At 38.3% G+C, this 321-nt stretch overlaps 1 pseudogene; it reads left to right on the forward strand.

The window, feature by feature from the left end:
- Nucleotides 1-314, forward strand: part of LOC110417975 (cytochrome P450 736A117-like) — a 3,055-nt pseudogene extending 2,741 nt beyond the window's left edge.
- Nucleotides 315-321: the final 7 nt, after the last annotated feature.

Below are 321 nucleotides of genomic sequence, written 5' to 3' on the forward strand. Positions count from 1 at the left end.
CAAATCAGACATATCGGAGGATGACCTGGATGAGATGCACAACTTTTTTATTTTTTTGAAAGAATGAGATGCACTACTTAAAGGCTGAGATCAAAGAGACTCTTCGTTTGCATCCTCCAGTTGGGTTGCTTGTTCCAAGAATATCTACTAAAAATGTCAAGATTAAGGGCTATGACATTGCAGGAGGAACTCAAGTTATTATCAATGCTTGGGCAATTGGAAGAGACTACATGTCGAGGGATAAACCAGAAAAATATCTTCCAGACCGGTTCTTGAACCATTCCATAGATTTCAAAGGACATCATTTGGAATTGATTCCAT

This window comes from Theobroma umbraticum, unplaced genomic scaffold, assembly GCF_002168275.2.
Source record: "Theobroma umbraticum cultivar Fairchild unplaced genomic scaffold, ASM216827v3 scaffold_50.0, whole genome shotgun sequence".
In the NCBI taxonomy this organism is placed as follows: Eukaryota; Viridiplantae; Streptophyta; class Magnoliopsida; order Malvales; family Malvaceae; genus Theobroma; species Theobroma umbraticum.